Here is a 19,685-nt window from a genome sequence, read left to right on the forward strand (position 1 = left end):
AGAAGCCATCGGTGGTACCTGCAGAGTAAGCAGATATGCCTTCCACTTCAACAGAGCCCTCAGCCAGTGTAACTGCTATGCCTCCACCTTCAGCCTCAGTACTCCACTCTATGCGCTGCGAGTCTCTTAGATACTGGCGAGCCTCAATAACTAGATGCAGACATCTACTGCAAAGTTGTCTGACATATCCGGTTATGTTGCAGCACAGTCATCTATGATGGCACCCCAGATTCCTCCCACAGTTGAAGAAACCTTGAAGAAGATCTTGGACAATCAAAAAACTATTATGGCCACTCTGGTACAACATGGGTCCGTGATTGAGGAGCCGGACAAGGAAGTGAAGAAGATGCGGAAGTCACATGCTTCAAAGAAGTCCCTGGATAAGCTCCAGAGACAGGTCACCAAGCTAGCAACAGACGGAGTTATTCCATTTGACATGTTCATCGACCCGTACCACCCAGGCCCATATCCCACAACACCTAGCACCAACTGGCCAGTCTGAGGAGCCAGACATTGCTGCTGACACTACCGAGGAAGTCCGTCACATGTTCACCAATTCATCCACTCCCGGACTTAAGGATGATGAGATCCAATTGGAGGTTGAGGTTAGTGCCACTGCTGGGGACACAGAGATGGCCACAGATCCATAGGGAGTTTTCTTCACTATCACCCTTCTTTTACTCTTATTTTGTTAAGCATTAGGAACAATACTTATTTTTATTCGGGGGGGGGGAGTGGAGTTTCTTTGACATATTTTGATAACTCTGTATTTTGATAACTATGAGACATTTGGCCTGTAATTAACTTATTATTATTTTCTTATTCTTTCTCATTATGTATATATTCTCTCTTATCTCTCATTATGTATATTCATTACGCTTTCAATAGTTTATTGATTTATAGCTTCTTTATCTTTATGTTCGTTTTCTTTTTGAATTAGTAGCTTCTTTTTATATTTTAGTGGTTAATAAGCCTTTGGTTTTCTTAATACCACGATTCTTTCCAAAAGGTGATTTTTGTGTGAACCGGTTGACTCTTCCTAATGATGGATAGCGTGACAACCTTCTTAAGGGACTGAGTCCGTTTTGGTGTTTAGGTAATAATAGTAGTAATAATGAATAAAAAGACCTAATTGAGTCATGCCCGACGAGTCAAACATGCTTCATTTGGTACCAACACACTTAACTACATGTTTATGGTTAAAAACAAGGTTTTTGGAAAGAAATATCTCTAGTTAGTGACCTTGTGACTTTTATGTTGACTTAGGCAATCATCGAGTGGTTTAATCGAACCATAGTGATTTTCAATCTTGAATATGGTTGTTGTGGGCCCTCGACTCTATCCTCTTTAATAATCCAGGTGCGTGAGAGGTGAGAGGTGAGATGTTTGTGTTGCAAGTCTAAGTACCCGTGCAAATGATCTAGAACTTGCCTCGAATGTGTTTCTAGGAAAAATTTTAAATTTTTCTTGGCTTGAGAAGTGATTGTAGACTCTCATTGACCCGCTTAAAGTTTTCTATTGCCTACCAATGTTGTTATCCCTAGTCAACCCATTTGAGCCTAAAACCTCTCTCATTTGATAACCATGTTACAAGCCTTTACCCATTTTATCGTGACCCTCTCTTGGAACCCGAGATTTCCTTAACACTCTTGTGAAACAATTGGCTAAAAATGTAAGTTTGGGGGAGAGATGAGGAACTTGAAAGAAGTATCAAGGCACAAAAAGAGAAAAGAAATGAAGAGAAGGAAAGGCAAGAAAAGGGAAAAAAATGCAAAAAGAAAGTAAATAAGTTGAAGAGTTGTAGGGATTCAAAGAAAAGTAATGATGCAAAGCATGGAGAAATCAAAGAGGGAGAAAATGAATGTCATGATCAAGAAAGAGTGATGTTAAGTCTCTATAGTTCCCCCAAGGAAAGAAAATACTTCAAAGAGTTGGCAAAGCAAGAGCTTAGAAAAGAAAATGGAGTGCTTAAGAAAATATGAACCTGTGTTATCATAGCATATCCAACCTTAGTCCAAAAGCCATTGCATTCCGAAAAAGCCCTACGTGATTTCAAGCCGAGTGAGCTTACATTAGTGGTGATCTACATGAGGGGCAAGCCTATGGTACTTAAAGCCGTACTTGCGATATTCTTTTGAGAGAGGTGAGTGAACCTTTCGCAAATCTTTGGATTGAGTGCTAAATTCTTAAGTGAGATAGGCAAACGGAGAGTAGAAGAGGAGGAGTTTGGGATCCACAATGACCTACATGAAAGAGCGAGCTTCCTTGATGAATAAAGTCAACTCTTGATGCTCAAGTGTCATATTAGAACTATTTGTGCATGAAAGTTTAACTTGTTGCCTTGTTGCCAATTCATAAGTGGTGTGGGTAATTATTGGTCCCAATTGATGTTTGAATGACTCACCTCTGATTAGCTGGAATGGTTCTTAACTTGTGGAGGTGGGAACTACTTTATTTGCTTGAGGAAAAGCAAAAACTTAAGTTTGGGGGAGTTGATAAGTGGGGATTTTGACTACTTATTAGCTCCTTTTAGCTTTTATTTTAGTTCAAAAGTATTTAATTGTGTTCCCGAAAACTAATAAAATGTGCTTAATTGCAGAAATATTGGAAGATGAACTCCCGAGATGAAATCCAACTCAAGAAGGAGTAATCTAAACTCAAAGACATAAAAGGCACAGAAACTCAGAAGTGCGGACCGCAGAATACCATCTGCGGCCGCAAATTGTGAATGAAAAACCATCAGAGTTTGGTGCAAAATGCGGTCCGCACATGAATTGTGCGGCCGCAAAAGCTGAGCCAGGAGCAAAGTTCAGAGAAGATGCATTTCAAGTCCCCCAGAAGTGCGGACCGCACAAGAATTGTGCGGTCGCAGAAGAAGAGCTATGCGGCCACAGTTACAATTGTACGGACCACAGAAGAGTAAGATGTGGCCGCAGTTACAATTGTGCGGACCGCAGAAAGAGTGCATTGCGGCCGCAGACCAGAATTATGCAGCCGCAGACTTCCAATCCTGTTAAGCTGAAGAAAAGTGCGGACCGCACATGGAATTGTGCGACCGCAGAACCTCCAGAAGGGCATTTTTGTTCGAAATTTCCATCCATGTATAAATAGACGATTTTTACATTTTTAGGTCAACTTTTGACATCAGCTACTACAGTAGCCGTTTCCTTTTACTCTTTTTAGTAGTTTTTCATATTTTGAGCTATTTGAACATAGATTTTATCATTTTAATTAGCAATATGAGTTTAATTATCATTTCTTTTTCTTTTTCTTCCGTTTCAAGCATGAGTAGCTAGATTTTCACTAGGGTGGTGACCCAATCCTAGTGTGTAAACTTAATGGGTGTTTAATTTAATGCTTGGTTGTGGTTGGGTGTTTATTATTTAGTTTTGTTCTTGCTTTTATTTGTGGAATTAATGGTTGCAAATATTAGTTCATGCCTATTTGACTTGGTCTCTACTTGAGAATAAGAGACTTAGTCTAGGAAAACTTGACTAACAAGAAATTGGGTTAATCGAGAGATTGGCAATCCCAATTAAAGGGCTGAACCTAGAGATAGTAACAACTCGACTTGAGCTTTTTATCAACCATTTTGTTCAATACCCATTTGGATTTGAGAAAGGCAAATTGGGCAAAATCACTCTTTGACCAAGAGGTATTGAGTGGGTAATTGAGTGTTGATAGCTATAATACACCCCGACCAATAAAACAAGCTTTAAAGTTTATATCCCATTAGGCAAACACCTAGGTGAAGGTCATAGCCCTAGGTCTTTTTATAACATTTGAAAAACAACAAAAATAATTTCCTAGTTTTATTTCTTAAATTGCAATCGTAGTTTAATTTAGACTTTAAAATAATCCAATTTTGTGGATGTGCAAATTTAGATATACAAACTCATGCGCTACGATATATACTACTAACTCACATACATATAGCTCCCTGCGGAATTCGACCCCGACTCTTATTGGGTATTATTATTGCATTGATCATTTTCATAAACTCGAATTGAGCTGTGAATTGGACGAGATCAGCCCTCTCTTATAAAAACCCCCATGTTAAAGGGTTGGTTCTGGATGAATTAATGCTCGGAATCTAAAACGCCATCGGAGAAAAATACACTCGAAGCCGCAAACGAAAAAGACGCAAAAGCAAACTTGCGCAACGAAACCCTCTCGTAAAAGGGATAATACTCGGAACAAAAATGCTTCGAAGAAAAAGCATCCGAGACTACGCATAGTAAAACATGAGAAGAACAACATGTGCAGAATGCTCGAGCAAATGCAAAAGTTAAAGACTTACATGAATATTCAAACGAAAGTGAGACTCAAACGATACTTGAGCAAAAACATATGTCTTTATTTACAAGGACGTGCCAAAACGACAAAAGTACAAAATGAGAAAAGAAAGGAAAAGCTAAACTACAGCGCCTCCGGAACCAGGAGGAAGAGAAATATCCGCGTCCCGAAAAAGGTAGGTAGTTTTACCGATGGCTCAACTTTTTCCCCGATTTGGTCTTCGCCCTCATCGCCTTCCGATCCTTCTTCAGTTTCCAAAAACTCGGAACCGGAATCAGAAGAACCTTGAGCATCAGACTGCACCGGGAGTCCAGTTTTTGCAGCCAACTCAAGCTCTAGTGCTTTAGCAATTTCGGCATCAACGTCAATGATACCAGCTTTTGCCAATTCCAAGGGTTTTCTCCTCATGCTATACATGGAATACGTTTTTTCAACAATGAGGGAAGCCGCTCAGCACTTAAGTTCTTCTTTGAGTTGAGTAACCTCGGCGGAAAGGTTTTCCAGGGCAAATTTAGCAGATTTGAGGCTGACGTCGAGCTCGCGGACAGTTGAACTAAAGAGCCTATTATACTTGATAGTTTTCCTGTACTTCTCTTCTAGCTGGGCATGTTTCGCCTCCACAGCAGCAAGATCTTCACTTTTGGAGTTCAAGGCTACTTCCAAGTTAATCACTCTTTCAGCGGAGGCAACCTCACAGTCGATTGCAGCAAGAACGACGTTCTGGACTTCTGCCCACTTGGCCTTGGCCTCATCAAATCTAACCCCCAGCGGTCCAATTTCTTGGCTAAGGGTTACCACTTCTTGCTCGCTTTGCTGCTAACGAGCCTCCAAAACAACAACCTTAGTAGCTCTAGTTTCTAGTTTCGAGAGGAGGAGAACAGTCTGGTCCCGTTCTGCCAAAAGCTGATCCTGTTCAGAAGTAAGTTCTTCCTTCTCACGAATCAACTTTTGAAGGCCCTCAGAAGCAAGAAAGTTGGCCTATAAAATAAGAAGAGGTAAAACTTAGAATACATTCGTTCAAAAGTAGAAGAAATAACAAAGGAAGGAAGGAACGTATCGCCACGAAGTTATGCATAACATTATTCAACAAACACTCTCCCGAGATTGTCTGAATCTTTTCTGAGTCTTTTCTTGAAGCCAAAGGCTTCAGGTAATTAGCAAGCTCCACCGGCCGCGAATGCAGGTTACACCCTGTAGAGACCGAAAGAGTAATGTTCCTCCTCCTTTGTGGATCTTCAAAAGGAGCAACATAATTTTACCCTAACTTCCCATGAACTGGGGACTGTGGAAGAGGAACACCTTCTTCATGGTCAGGTGCGGCCGATGAAGATGGTGTAGCAACCGCTGGTGGAAGACTAGACGAAGATGGAAGTAATGTCGCATGTACTGGTGTTGGTAAAGGTGGAGATGAATGTGATGGAGTTGAAGAGTGAGAAGCAGCTGCATCAAATGTAGTGCTGGTTGTTTGATGCTCGCCAACCAAAGATGGCAAGGACCCGGTACTCAGCCCTGCAGCACCGGGTACATCAATTAGGGCCCAGAAGCGGGAGTTGGCATGTTCTGATAAATCAGATTCTGTGCTAAGACGTCATCTTCAGTTGGTGAAACTATCTCAATAGGTTGAGCATCCTGTTGAGATGATGAGGATCGTCGCCTTCTATGTAAAGAAGCTCCTTCATCATCATCGATCATCACAGTGTCTATGACAGGCCCGGAAGGAGGACCAGTTACCATCGCCACCGGATATGACTCGGGGGAATCAATCTTTGCCCTTTTATTCTTTTCCCTGACCGGGGAGGAACGTCTTCTTTTTGTTTGTTTATCCTCCATCCAGGGACTCCGTAAACAAGTATTTGTACCCGAAACAGGCCCGGGGATACCTTTTCTAGTAAGTGCTTCCTGAAGCAGCCCCGCTGCATCAGCAGGATCAGCCAGAACGTATGTAGACCTAATTCCGTGAACAAGTCAGAAGGGTTCAACCAAGTTCTTCATATATAAAAATGGAAGAAAGGTAAATTAAAGTTACCATGATTTTTGGCCTTTCACCCATATTTAATGGACAGTTCTTTCCACGAATGAGTTTCGGGCGTTGTGACATCAAAAATTTTCTAAACCCACCATTCCAAACCTTCCACCACCGGTGGGATCCATCGAGTTGCTGAAACATGCGAAGGGTGAAGAGATGATACGACCATAGAAAAATATCTAATAAAAGCAATACTATACCTGTACCAAACACACCTAGTAGCGAAGGCAAAACTCCGCAATCACAGAATCAACCTCTCCGCTCAAAGAAAACGCACCCAAAGAAAAGAGATACATGAAAAGGTATGTAAAACCTTCCTTGGGAAGGGTCACTCACTCTGATAGATCAGGAGAAATAATTTTCAACTCATTGCAGTGGCAGTCCTCCTCCACAACGGGAATACTATAAGGATAAATGGAAGAAGATTACTTACTAATAGCCCATGTATGGGGGTTAGCAGTAGGAAATTTCTCTTCAAAATCCTTCGAAGTACAAAGCCTTCTTGGGATGATGGAGCCCACTGTTGGAGGAACGGAATCCTCAATTTTATTCTTGCTCTTTGTAGAACTAGCATGCTTAAAGGAAGAAGCCATTGGAAAAGACGAAGGAAAAGATTTTGTGTTTTAAGAGAATTAGAAAAAGGATGGAAAACAAGGATGCAAATCAGAAGCTCAAGCAATTGTGAAACGCAAAGGAAAATAAATTTGCGTATAAGTAAAATTTTGGAGGCTAAATTCATGTCCATGATTACCTCGATAATCGACAAAAGCTGTGCTGAATCATGGGATGACGCGTGTTTGGAGCATTAAATACAGAGAGACATACGTCTAATCAACTATCAGAGACCTTTAGAGGGAGTTATAGTAATTTCTGCCAAAAAGGTATTTCTACCAACTTTCCGGCAACACAAAGTTATATCACCAGAAAGCAGGGGGATTATCTATATAGGGTAAAATATGATATGATATGTGGCTGGCTGAAAGGAGGACACGTGAAATCCAAAATGGGATGGCTAAGGACCGAACACAGCCACTCTGCTTGTCATCGGAAAGGATAACGTTCATAAAAGTGTATTAAATGCTCTGCGCCCAGTAGCATTTACTAAGGAATATTCCGCAGCATTAAGAGCGACGGTCTGTTACAGAGAATTTGGCATTTATGTTTACCGTTACATCTTCATCAATGACCCTCATAATTGACATTAAAGGATGGCACGATCCTAGGACCTCTTTCCCTAGACATAGCTATAAATAGTGAGCTCAGTTACCATTGTAAAGGACATGAATTTTCTGGTAAAACATATACTATATTCTATACAAGGCTTTATATAATTTTACTTTCTTGCTTTTTGATCTCATTATTACAGTGTTCGGAAACAGTGCCCACGGAATCACCATCTTTGCTATTTCATCTACATTCTAAGGCTAAGTATTGCGTATTTCTTCGATTATTATATTATTTAAGGATCAAATTAGTTTACTTGTCTAGAAACCACGTATAAATTTAATTGTACCGTTTTACGGGAAAACAGAAAGCTAAGTTGGAGAATACATCTGCTATCACTTCCTCACAAAAAGAAATCTGACAAAAAATGTGGCAATAAAATTGTTACTTCAAGGAGTATCTTAGATGAGCTTGCTTGTTTTTCTTTTCTTGACTCGAAAAGTAGGAAATTGCCATCTATCAGCATTTAAAAAGCCTCTAATCTAGCGAGGCAGTGTAGTATATTTAGTATTTATATACACTTCTTCGACCTCATGACTCAAAGAAGCCATTTTATCAGCAACTTAGTTTGCTCCTCTAAAGCAATACTTGGTGATAACTCCATGGTGATCCACCAGTGTTTTAAGCTGCCTCACTTCATTGGCAATCCTCCAAGGGGTAGGCCAATTATCATAAATGCAGTTATGTAGTAGAAGGGAGTTTGTTTCACCAATGATGAGGTTGAGCCCTTTTTGTATGCACCAGTTGATACCAAACATCAGTGCACGTGCTTCTGCCCAGTTGCTAGTTCCATGCCCAAGTGGTTTAACGAATGCCATAATGAATCTGCCCCTACAATCTCTAATAACACCTCTAGCACCATATCTACCATCTATACGAGAGCCATCACTATTAACCTTAACAAATTTTTTTTTTTTTGGGGGTGGGGGGGTGGGGGGGTGTTTGATTCATCTTACACTGATGATGGATAATTAAGATAAATGTTGCTGAGGATGGATAATTAAGATAAATGTTGCTGAGGTTGCACATGTCAATCCAGTTTTCACCAAACTTTTACCAAATCTATTCTTCACTTTGTTAATAATGTTGAAAGTAATAAAGGAAATGGACCTCGCGGCAATGTAAAGTCAGAGAGTTGATCGAAGCATCCATGTTATGGTTGTGAATGCCTTAGTTCATTCCCACTATGCAGTCTAAATTTTATGTTGAAAAGCCTTTGATTTGTGAGAATATGACTATTTATTGAACTATTGAAATAGTTGTTGTTTATAGTGTATATTCTATATAGAGATGAATCTTTTAATTTCACATAGTAATATTATTATTATTATTATTATTATTATTAGTAGTAGTAGTAGTAGTAGTATTTCTAATAATATGTTAGCTACGTGTTTGAAATGCATTATCTTGAATTTATTGTACAAACTTATTTTTACTAATATAAAAATTTAAAAAATTAATTCAAAAAATTCTAAAATTCTAAAATTAATGAATAGTTTAATTCAAAATTCTAAAACTAAAAAAAGTGACCTTTAGATCTAATGTTTGCTCATAATCATGTTGCATGAAATGGAGGCCAAGAAACAAGTAGAAGCTTTACAGATTAAGAAAGCATACAAGCAGGTAAAAACTACTTACCACCTTTCTTTCTTTCTTTTTTTTATCAAAATCAGTTTGCTCATTAATTTACAAAATTGGTTGCTCATTCTAATCAACAGGAAATGAAGGATTATCAAGGAGAAGCAAGGAAAAGTATCAACAACAACAAAATCAGTGAAATCCTACACGTGAGTTCCGGAGAAAGTAATATTTACCACACATTATCCCTAGCTTACGAAGATAGAGAGGTTATTTCCGATAGACCCTCGGCTCAAGAATAGTGAAAAGGGCGTAATAAATAAACAATAACAACAACAAGGTAATAAGACAATAGAAGCAAATGACACAACGTGTAATAATAAAGATCTAGAAATACGAAACTACAAGATTAGTGCTAAAATTACCGATAATAATGATAAATCGCGTAATAACAAGGAACTACGAATAGAAAAATACAAGACTAGTACTAATACTATTGGTACGACGAGAGACTCTCAACTACCTGTCAACCCACAGCTCTAATTCTCGACCTCCACACATTTCTATCGAGGGTCATGTCCTTGGTAAGCTAAAGTAATGTCATGTCCTGCCTAATCAACTCTCCCAAGTATTTGTTTTGCCTCCCTGATGGTAGGCTATAATCTCGTATTTTAGTTGCTTATTGCACTCTAATTAACAATATTTTACTTGTGTTTGAGCTTTAATTGATAGTGTTTTGCACTTATTGTGTGTTTTATGCCTTGTAGGAGTGATTCCGAGCTATATAGATGTTGTGGAGCTAATCCGAGCTATTTGGAGCTTTGAAGTCTAAGTAAAAGTCTAAGGATTAAGCCAGGATCATGTTCGGGGGTCGAGGACCAAGTCTGGACGTCAAAACGCAAGATTTGAGCCGTACTCTGAGATATTTGCACTAGTGCGACGTAGGGTGCGAGGCATAGTGCGACGTAGGGTGCGAGGCATAGTGCGACGAAGCAGTGTTTTTTTGCTGCTTGTTGAATTGTTGAGCTCTCTGAATTTTTCCAGTAATTCCCCGCATGGCGCGTCGCCCCATGCGGCGCGCTTGTGCAATTTTTATAGAGTAAATGTCCTATTTCGGCTAGGAAAAGGTAATTTCGTTTGAGCCCGACCCTACTTAGTATAAATACATGGAAAAATATTATTTTCTAGACTTTTGACACATATTCTACCTAAGGAGGCCAAGGAGGAGTTGGAAGAGCAAAAGCACAAGGATTTCATCATTCCTTCCTCACTCAAGACCCGAGTTTGTATTGAATTTATGTTTTTCTCTACTTTAACTTTATTTGTGATAAATTTCTCCATATCTATGAAGTAGTTCTCTTTAGGATTTGATGGATTTGGTGTATTGATGATTTTTTGTGGATTATAACTCTAGTTTTATGTATTGAAGTATTTTTGGATAATTTAATTGTTGCATCTATATTCACTAGTTCATGTAATCGAGAGAGGTATAACATGTGATATCTTTGCATTATATTGGTGGGTGAGTTCATAGATTCTTCTAAGTAATCGAAAGAGGCTAGTTGAATCATTGATTAAACCTAGTTAGGAGAATAATCGAAAGAGATTTTCCTAAAGACCAATCCATTACGCATTCTTGCATATCTTCACGTGCTTAAATTGGTTCTTCTTATGAGGTTAAGACTTAATCGAGAGATGAGGTTTTGCCGAATATTTGAACTAATAATTGAGTGAATTCGAGAGACTCATATAAATATTAGAAGTGAATTATCTATAGTTAGATCCCAAACAATTATCTTGCACATATTCCATCAAAACCCTATCTTCTCAAATTGATAACCTTCTTTGCTTATTCCTTGTTTCAATTGTCATTAGTTAATTGCTTTAGACTCTTAGTTAATTTTAGTTAGAAATCATAGAAATCTCAATTGTTGATCATCTTGAATAGCAATCAAGCTAGAAACTACAAGAATACTGTTAAATCCAATCCATGTGGATACGATATTATACTGTACTATATTTGAGTAGCGAGCAGAATTTAAGTGTGTGTTTTGCGCTCGTCGGATATTTTGTGCTGTTGCCGGGGATTAGCAATCAATAGTATTTGAAATAGTTTTTTGTGCTAATTCAGGAATTAGGTTTTAGTTTTTCTTTTCTTTTCTTTTCTTTTTCCTTTACTATTTTATTTTCTTTATAAGTTAACTTCTTTTCAAGATTTATTTTGTAGTACCTAAAAAGTTGGAGAAGATACTGTAGATTTTAAACTCTAAATGCTGTGAAGATGGAGTACAACCAGCCTAAGAAAACGGTTGAAGAGTTAGCAGCTGAACATTATCAGCGTTCTGTTATGTGTTTTAAATACGGTGAAAATCATATATGGGTTGACTGTCAAGCAAGTATGTATTTTTTCTATGGTTCGTATTTTGAACAGTCTTACTCTGTTTCTAGTTCGTACAGGTATGAGGATTCATATGGGCACAATTCTGACTCTGATTGGGATGAATACCCTTATTATGACTGGAATGAAGGCAAAGTGAGACAACCACCTTAAGAGGAGAATGGTAGTTTAGAAGCGCTTATGCATAGGTTCATGAATAGTGTTGAACAAAGGTTTATGCAAAATGATGAAGCTATTATGAACCTAATAACGCGAGTGAGTCAATTAGTAAGTATACTTTCAGAAATCTTACTGCGTTGTGATGGTAAATATATGGAGGAGATACCTTATGAGAACGAGCTTATTCAAGAGGATGAGTATCCACAAAGAGAGCTTTTCACTGTTCAAGAGGACTCTGATTCAACTGAGATGATTGAAAATAAGGCTGTGATTGAGTGTGAAGCAACGAAAGAAGAGTTTAAACCCCATCCACCTTTTCACATTTGCAACCTTTAGTATAAGAGAATGAGAAATAAATGGTCTTGGACATACCAGAGGAATATTCGCTTGACTTTTCTTCTTTGTTTTCTTATTCTAACCTTGTTCATGTGGATTTTATTTTTGGAAATTTACAGAAATATGTATGGATTGATCCTGTGAAAAAATGCAGAGCAAGTTAAGGATCATCATGAACGAGCAATTCATTACTCAATATGAGGACAAGAAAGAAAGAAAAGAGCGGGTCTTGCAAGTATCCTCAGAAGAATTGGGCTTAATGAGCATCACAAAAAATCCCAAGGAGCGAAAACGAGGAATGAATTCAGAATTAGGGGTGGAGTTCATAAGTTTTAAGAAAAGAAGAAAATTCAGGGAAGTTTCCTTTACCTCTTGCTTTTAAATTATGTGTCATGGGGACATGCCACAACTTAAAGTGTGGGGTGGGAGATATCTATTTGTATGTATGTATATTAGCTTTAGTTTTCTTTTTGTTAGTTGTAGTAGTTGGAGATAGAAAAAATTGAAAAAAATCATAAGAATTTTAAAATTTTCGATTTTTCCCAACGATGGATATCATTCGACGGGTTTCTTGAGGGATTTAAAGTCGAAAGAAAAAGACAAAAAGATTTTCATTTTGTAGGTAATGTAATAATTCTCCCTTGGTTTTTCTTTGTGCCGCGGTTCTTTTCTAAGGATTTTGTTTGAATTGGGTGTAGTTAGTTTTTATTTTTGTTAAGAGTAGGAAACTTTGTGCTATGGTTTAGATGGAAGGCAATATCTCTTGACTCTATTATACCTTGAGAATAGTGTGAGTGCTTTAGTGTGACGCTTAGGCTCAGTTTTTGACTCTTGTATAAGTACCTTAAATTGTATGATCTTAACTTTGCTTAACTACTTTGACTAGAGTATCTTGATGAGTCCGATCCTGAGTGAGTTATGTGCCATGTGTGTGTGAGGTTTTGTGTTATTCTGTGCATTGCATTTGATGTCTAGAACTTGCCCTATGTGTTTGCAAAGCGAAATAGTAGTTTTATTCAGTCTTGAAAGTGATTTAGGCATTTCTTTGTTGAGCCAGTTATATGCTTTTGCCCACCCAATTGTTATGTATCTTAGTTAACATCGTTGAGCCTGTAATCCTATTTATTTGGCAACCACATTACAAGCCTTACCCATTTGTTTGAATTGACCATCTATTTGAACCTTATACCTCTCGTGAACACTTGAATTTGTTATGAACTTTGTAAAAATTAAAGTGTGGGGTAGTTGATTTGGCTTTTGAGTGGAACTATGAAATAAGGAGAAAAGTGTATTGTATTGAAAAAGTAAGAGCCACTTGAATTGAAAAAGAAAAGAAAAAAATATTGTATTGTTGAGCAAAATATCCTTTGATAGTGGTGACTCTTGATGTAATTATGCTTAAAGAATTAGGGAGTTAATGTATATTGATGTGAAGATGGAGTTATGGTTTGACTTAAGTGTAGAGTTTAGAACAATGAAATGTATGTATTAAAGTGCTTAGGGAGGTGTAGTCACTCTTATATCCAAATGTATCATACCCTTCCCGTAGCCTACATTACAATAAATTAAAGTCCTACTCGATCCTTGACTGAATGAGCTCAATTAGTAGAGTAGTACACTACGGGCAAGCTTATGGAACGTCTTTTATGGTATATGAATGTTGTTTCTGAGAGTGAGTGAATTATTTCTATCTTTAATCCCTAATTGTTCTTAAATTTCATTGTGTGTGGAACTACTCTTTATTATTGTGTGAGGGCACTTGATTCATGAAGGAAAGGTAATGCTTGACCTCTATGTTATAGTAAGTGAGTGGGTTATAAAAAATGCATGGTGCTTTTGAGTCACATCTTGAGGCAATGATGTTACGTTGGAGTGCTTAATCTGTTTTAATTATTCTTGGTGTGATGAGTTATGAGAGTTGTTAAAAATTGTCGTGTTTATAGGAAGTGTAGTTTGATTGCTCGAGAACGAGAAATGGTTTAAGTGTGGGGGTGTTGATGGTAGGCTATAATCTCATATTTTAGTCGCTTATTGCACTCTAATTAACTGCACATTACTTGTGTTTGAGTTTTAATTGATAGTGTTTTGCACTTATTGCGTGTTTTATACCTTGTAGGAGTGATTCCGAGCTATGTAGATGTTGTGGAGCTAATCCGAGCTATTTGGAGGTTTGAAGTCTGAGTAAAAGCCCAAGGGATTAAGCCGGGATCATGTTTGGGGGTCGAGGACCAAGTTCGAACGTCAAAACACAAGATTTGAGTCGTACTCTGAGAAATTTGCACTAGAGCGACGTAGGGTGCGAGGCATTGTGCGATGCAACAGTGTATTTTTGCTGCCTATTGAATTGTTGAGCTCTCTGGAGTTCCCCACTAATGCATCGCATGGCGCGTCGCCCCATGCGGCCTGCCTGTGCAATTGTTACAGAGTAAATGTCCTATTTCGGCTAGGAAAAGGTGATTTCATTTGGGCCCGACCTTACTTGGTATAAATACATAGAAAATATTATTTTTTGGACTTTTGACACATATTCGATCTAAGGAGGCTAAGGAGGAGTTGGAAGAGAAAAGGCACAAGGATTTCATCATTTCTTCCTCACTCAAGACCCAAGTTTGGATTGAATTTATATTTTCCTCTACTTTAATTTTATTTGTGATGAATTTCTCCATATCTATGTAGTAGTTCTCTTTAGGGTTTGATGAATTTGGTGTATTGATAATTGTTTGTAGATTATAACTCTAGTTTTATGTATTGAAGCATTTTTGGATGATTTAATTATTGCATCTCTATTCACTAGTTCATGTAATCGAGAGAGGCATAACTTGTGATATCTTTGCATTATATTGATGGGGGAGTTTATAAATTTTTCTAAGTAATCAAAAAAGGCTAGTTGAATCATTGATTAAACCTAGTTAGGAGAATAATCAAAAGAGGTTTTCCTAAAGATCAATCCATTACGCATTCTTGCATATCTTCACATGCTTAAATTGGTTCTTCTTGTGAGGTTAAGACTTAATCGAGAGATGAGTTTTTGCTGAACGTTTGAACTAATAATTGAGTAAATTCGAGAGACTCACTTAAACATTAGAAGTGAATTATCTAGAGTTAGATCCCAAATAATTATCTTGGACCTATCCCATCCAAACCCTATCTTCTCCCATTGATAACCTGCTTTGCTTATTCCTTGTTTGGATTATTATTAGTCAATAGCTTTAGACTCTTAGTTAATTTTAGTTAGAAATCATAGAAATATCAATTGTTGATCATCTTGAATAGCAATCAAGTTAGAAACTACAAGAATATTGTTTAAATCCAATCCCTATGGATACGATATTATACTATACTATATTTGATTAGCGAGCAGAATTTAAGTGTATATTTTGCGCTCGTCACTCCCTCTACCCCTCCTCTGACCCGTTATGGTTAACCTCTCACATCTCTCAAGTGGGGCATCAACGTTTCTCCTCTTCACATGCCCGAACCATCTCAGTCTCGATTCTCGCAACTTATCTTCCATAAGAGTATATTCACTAATAATTTCGTTATTATTTAACTTTTCATATTGTAATTCTCACGTTATAATCTTTGTATAACTTATTCACAAATTAAATGACCATGAAGTATAAGAGCCCGTTTGGACATAAGAAATTTTTTTCTTTTTTCCAAAAAATTCACTTTTTTCGAAATGAGCGTTTGTTCATAAAATTTCTAATTTTTACTTGAAGATACATTTTGAAAATTTTCGAAAATTTGAAAAACTCCAAAAAGTTATTCTTCAAAATTCACTCAAATCACTCACAAACTTCAAAAACAACCCAAAATTATATTCATATCCAAACACAACTCTAAATTTCAAACACCATTTTCACTTGAAAATTATTTCCCCCTATTTTGGAATTTTATAATTCTTATGTCCAAACGCTCACTAAATAGCTCAATTTTAATATGCGTGGGAGTAAGGATAAAAGGCTAAATTGCACATTTTGAACTTTTCCACTTGTTTTTTTTTCTTCTTTTGCTTTATGCGCTGGTATTCGAAATCATTAGCCTGCTTAATCCAGATTCATACCGCTTATAATCTATCAAAGCGAGAAATAGTTTTTTACTAAAAGTTTTCTCATTTTGAGAGTTCAATCACACATTTGGTTAAGAACAAAGGTGACAAATGGGTGGGCGGGCCGGGCCGGGCCGGGTTGATAAAAAAGTAATTGGTCAGTCACCAATCCGGGCCAGTTACTGGTTTTTCCAAACCGGGTTTAACGGGTCCGGGCCCATCCGGTGAAATATTGAACCGGAATGGTTCCGGGCCTAAGGGGCTGGGCCGGGTTTATTTAATTTTTTTTTTGTATTTTATATAACTATCATAATTTATATTAATATAAAATAAAAAAATAATTTTATAAGAAGAGTGTTCGAATAAAGAATGCAAAGGCTTTAAAATTCTTATATTTGAATATTTCATTAAGAATTTAATATAATAGAATACAATGAAGATGGATAAAAATTACACTTATAATTTATAAAAAAAAATTATTTCAAACTTGCAAATTAAAGTTTACGTTTAACAACAACTAAATTAACGAAAAAGAGTAAATTCAAAGTTTAATTATTAAATATAAATTCAGAACTTTAAAGGTTTTGCATTGCCTTAGTAAGTTCTTCATAATCAATATGAACTTCTTGGCCATTTTCTTGAGTGTTAAATTTAGATGGGTTACCATATGTTAATATATTTCCAAGTTCCTCGTCTTTTGGTTTATCAACATTTTCACGTCCCTGATTTCTTCGTTCCGATCTAATCCAATCTCTGAAACATACTAAAACTTCCAAAGTATTGCTTCCCAATAGGTGACGGGTGTCTCCTAGTTATTGTCTTGCTTGACTAAATGCACTCTCTGATGCAACAGTTGAAATTGGCACATTCAGCACGTCCCGAGCCATAGCGGAAAGAACAGGAAATTACTTTTCATTCTCATGCCACCATCCCAACGGTGAAAATTCCTTTGTACGAGGCTCTGTTTGCTTTTGCAAGTAGAATTGAAGTTCATCAATGTTCCTGCTACTGGTTTGAGTGAAAGGAAATGTAGACCAAATATTATAACCATTAAGGCCTTCATCTTCTTCCATAGTAGCAGATGCAGTAAAAGTGGTACAATGCATAGTGAGATTAACATTGCCTACATTAATAGCATCATCATCAATTATATTTGCATAATAATTATATATTTGTTGTAAATAATCATTTAGCTTGTTCATACAACAAAATATATTAGGGGTTTCAGTTGGTCCAATCTCCATATAAGTATATAAAGCATTGATTAATTGGTGACAATTAGACATCTTAATAGAAAGATTTAAAACAATACCAATTAAGTAAATCGGAGGAATTAGAAAGAATTTTTTTTTGAATTTTTCTTGCATTGTTTCAACAACATCCTTATATTTTTCTTTCTTCTTAAATTCAGAGAGTAGAAAAGAAATTTCAGCTATATGTACTAAAGCCATAGTAACAGTAGGGTAATATGCTCCAGAAAACTCAATAGTAGATGTATAAAATTTATGTAAATATTTAACAACATCATTAATGGCCTCCCAAGTATTAGTTGTTAACATACGGTTTGGATCAGTACAATGCACATTAGCAACTTCTGTTATCAGCAATCTATATTTGTAGCAATATTTTAAAAATAAGTATGTATAATTCCATCTAGTAATAATTTCATCTGGCTTGAATCTAGGGTTAAGGTTATACTCGGTACACTTAGTCTTAAATTTCCTAATTCTAGATTATCTATTATTTCCTTGAATAACACCAACTGCTCTTCTAACATGAGTAATCTCAGTTGAAAATAAATCAAGCCAACTCTTAGCAATTAAATTATAAACATGACATGCACACCTAACATGAAAAATTTCGTCAAGTAGTGGTTTCAAATGCAGTCTTAATATTGAAATAGCGGCATTTATTGTTAGAAGCATTGTCAAAAGACATACACAATACTTTTTTATTAAGATTATAAAATTCAATAATTTCGCAAATAGTAGTACTTATAAAAATAGTAGTATGACTTTGATCTTCATCATATTTAAAAGCGATAATACGTTTTTGCATACAATAATTATTATCTATCCAATGACATGTAATTGTCAAAAAATTATTTCCATTAACAACATGGCCAATATCAGAAGTTAGAGAAACTCTACAAGGAAGGTGGTCAAACAAATAACGTATGTATATCTGATATTGTCCATGAAGTCTAAAGATATCAGATCTACAAGTACTTCTAGGGATACCTTTAAACAAAAGATTATAAATCCTTTAAATATACATAATAAGATATGATGAAGAAGCAAAAGAAAAAGGTAGACAACCCAAAGCAATCATTTTTGCTAACTCCTCACGATCCTTCATTTTATCATATTTCATAAGTCCTCTAGTACTAGGCTTTAGAGTTTCTTGATTTTCATCTAAATCAGAGCCTCATTCTATAGGATGAGTAATTCTCATATGTTTACTAAGTGTCCTAATCCCCCCTAAACTTCCTCCATTCTTATGTTTAAAATCATCTTTACAAATTTTACATATAGCTCTATCAGAATTCTTTATTTCGTCAAAAAAAATTCAAACCTTACTTCTTTTTCTCCGATTAGTAGTCGGGGCCACAGGTGGTCTACTACCACCACCACGACCACCACCCCTGCTACCAACTCTAACATTACTAGGTGTAAGTGGTGTCTCATTTTCAATTTCTAGTTCATTATCTTCTATATCGAAATCTTCCTGTAATTGTTCATAATCTATATTATTATCAGGTGATGTTTCAGAAACATGTGTAGAGTCATTTAAATTACTATCAGATGTTGAAGTAGTGCCTCCTTTTCTATTTTTTCGATTACCCCGATTAACAACCATATTACAAACTCTTTTTGCAACATTAAATATGTTGTGAAAATTTAACTACTAACAAAAATTAAATATGCAAATAAAATAGAAAATAAGAGAAAGAGTTAGAGGGAGTGCATCGAATTCCGCAATAAATTGAACACTTGATGATTTTCGCAACTCCAATATTACCACGAAAAAACGTTAATTGTTCAACGTTCAAACTTCAAATAATACGATAAATTAAATTTCAAAAAAAAATGAGAGCCAAATAGTTGATTGTTAGGTGAAGAATGAGAGACTGACAATTGAGAATTTGAGTTTGAGAAATGAGAAAGGAGTGAAGAAATGAAGAAGAAGGGGGTGAAGAAGAGAGGGGGTGTATTTATAGTTTTTCAAAGGGCTAAATTAATAATTACTAAAAGTGTTATTTTTTAAAAATAATTGTCCAAAAAGGGCTATTATTGCAAAATATCCGTTGGGCAACGGTCAAAGTGGAAGCTGACCGTTGCCAACGGTCAAATGAATTTAAAAAAAAATTAGAAAATAGCCGTTGAACCGGTTCGGCCCGGTCCGGTTAACCGGCTCAACAATGATTTTTCTTGATCAGGTTTGACCGATCTGGTTAACCGGTAATGAAAATGTAAACGTTCCAACCCCCTAATCCCCAAACCCAGCCCTACCCGGCCCCCTACCACCGATCCGGATCGGTCCGGAACCGGGTCAACCCGACCCGTTAAACACACATAGTTAAGAATGAAAAGGGTCCATCAATTTTATTATACACC

Source organism: Nicotiana tomentosiformis, chromosome 11, assembly GCF_000390325.3.
Source record: "Nicotiana tomentosiformis chromosome 11, ASM39032v3, whole genome shotgun sequence".
NCBI classification, from domain to species: Eukaryota; Viridiplantae; Streptophyta; class Magnoliopsida; order Solanales; family Solanaceae; genus Nicotiana; species Nicotiana tomentosiformis.